The sequence below is a fragment of the Octopus bimaculoides genome, chromosome 5 (assembly GCF_001194135.2).
Source record: "Octopus bimaculoides isolate UCB-OBI-ISO-001 chromosome 5, ASM119413v2, whole genome shotgun sequence".
Lineage (NCBI taxonomy): Eukaryota > Metazoa > Mollusca > Cephalopoda > Octopoda > Octopodidae > Octopus > Octopus bimaculoides.
This window is the reverse complement of record NC_068985.1, coordinates 3,847,332-3,849,602: the sequence shown is the minus strand read 5'-3', so window position 1 is coordinate 3,849,602 and position 2,271 is coordinate 3,847,332. Positions and strand designations below refer to the sequence as shown.

General features: G+C 34.8%; 1 protein-coding gene across 2 annotated transcripts in view; it reads left to right on the top strand.

Moving 5' to 3' along the window:
* LOC106867823 (zinc finger and BTB domain-containing protein 4) overlaps window positions 1-208 on the top strand; it is a 362,883-nt gene extending 362,675 nt beyond the window's left edge. For both annotated transcript variants that reach the window (XM_014912847.2, XM_014912848.2), the window contains exon 6: window positions 1-208. This exon is cut by the window's left edge and continues 896 nt beyond it. The gene's annotated coding sequence lies outside the window, so the exon portion shown is untranslated.
* Window positions 209-2,271: the final 2,063 nt, after the last annotated feature.

Sequence of the window (2,271 nt, the reverse complement as noted above, 5' to 3'; positions counted from 1 at the left end):
ATATATATATATATATATATATATGTACGTATGTATATGCATGTATATTATATGTTCACACGTGTATAATGTAAATGTATGAATGTATGGGTGTTCCAGCCTAGATAATTGATATAATGGCTTTTCTGTATTTTGAATTTCCAGGATTCTAAATTGAGTCTTGTACTAAAAACGGAATTTGACAATAAAATGTATTTATAATCTGGAATTCTTCGTTTATTCATTCTTTTCTTATCATCTCAACTTATATCACTTGAATTTGGCATCAAGAAACGATCTTAAAACCTTGACACCACGAGCCCATTCCGTGACTTCTTGCTTATTATGTATGCTACGTATGAAGCAATGACAATATGAGAATATCTATCTATCTATCTATCTATCTATCTATCTATCTATTTATCTATCTATCTATCTTTCTTTCTTTCTATAAAAGTGTGTGCGTGTGTATTTCTCGTATATTCGTAAAGTTGGTTTTGTTGGGGAAAATGAAACGGGAAATTATGATAGCAATGCCTTTTGCTTGCACATTTATGACGCTGTTGGTAAAATTTAAATCTGCAATCAAATTGAAATGGGTTGCAATTATGTACACGTGTTGTCTGGGAAAATGGTACGCATTAAAAGTAGTGAAAATAATGGCAGTCGATTTAAATCAGTAAAACGAGGCTGTCGTATTAAAGTCATGATTTAGTTGAAGTCATTAGAAATAGTGAACTGCCATTAGTGAATTGCATGGCACTTACCCAAATTCTCTTTACTAAACAGAAAACGTCGTGGCAAGCGAGAAGAATCTATTAAACGAAAACGGTCGGGTGAATAGGTGAATGTACACATGGTCTTCTGCATTGCTTTTATAAAGCACGGCTGTGTCGAAATTCTTGGTCTACTTTTTCAAAAGTATGAAGGAAAAACAATGTAAAATATAATTTGCATATATGTTGATATGTGTCTATGTGTGAGCATTTGTTTGTGCACATGAAGTTACTTGCATTTCAAACACATTATTTGTGACTTTAAACAACCGACCGTCTTTCGCAGAAGATTGCATTTGTCTGTAGATATAAACTAAATCAGATTTACGTTTACTCAATGCATAGAATTTATCTGCTTGTTCAAATGAGATGAATTAATGCTAGTACTCCGAGTTTCACACATCTGTGCGTCCATCCGATCGAACACACTAGTGCAAATAACGACGAACAGAAACAGATTAAATACACACACACACACGCGCGCGCGCACATATACTTGTACATGTATGCGTGTGTGTGTATGTTTGTTCAGTTTATTTCAAGATTTCTTGTCAATAGAGAAAGAGCCGGCTTCTAACTTAGATCCAAGTCTCCTTCATTGGAATTTCTACATCAACAACAGGGTATTTTTTGTATATATGTATGTGTGTATGTGTGTATGTGTGTATACATGCAGATTTGTATGTTTTGTTTTATGTATGCAGTCTCATGCATATAGTTACATATCTAGACATCCTCATATATATTTAAATGATAAACTTCTGGAAAGTTTTACAGATTTTTACAGTTCTAGTGATGGATTGGATCTGTAGTCTTCGAATTAGCTTTCTCCTTTCTGGTTTTGAGAAGCCTAATTTCTCAAGATTCATATTTAAGCAGTGTGTTACATACCTCAGGACCCAATAATTACAGGTATAGACTTGAACTTGTAAGTAATGTGGATAGAGTGACTGCAGATTTCTCAATAGTTCAACATGAGTATTCTCTTTTTTACACTGATTTTCAGTTTTATGTTAACATCAGCTGGGCAGCAAATTTCCACAACTGTTTCTCTTCTCAATCCCAAATCATTCTATCAGGTTTGTTGTGCTTACATTTTTTGAGGTCTTCACTGACACATTCTACCAATAATTTTATCATGAGCGGCTATGACTTCTACCATATTGTGGGTTTTTATTTCTTTGTCCTAGGGATTATCTTTCCGACAGATTTCATTATAGAGTGTCCTAGCTACAGCATCATGTCTCATCGGTAGATATTACCATGATAACATTTTAGGACAACTGCTTATGATGCGGGTGATATCTTCGGTGTTAGCCCTATAAAGTCTGCATCAGTTGTCACATTTTACGGCTTTTCCCGCATCTCTATCCCTTTTGTGCATCAGGTACTTGGTTGATATTTCCTGTTCCTGGATTGCAAATGCATACCCATCAAAGTGGGACGTAGTAATCCGGCTATTGGTCCATGATAAACTGCTTTGATGATCGATCTTACAATCATCACGGAGCTTTCT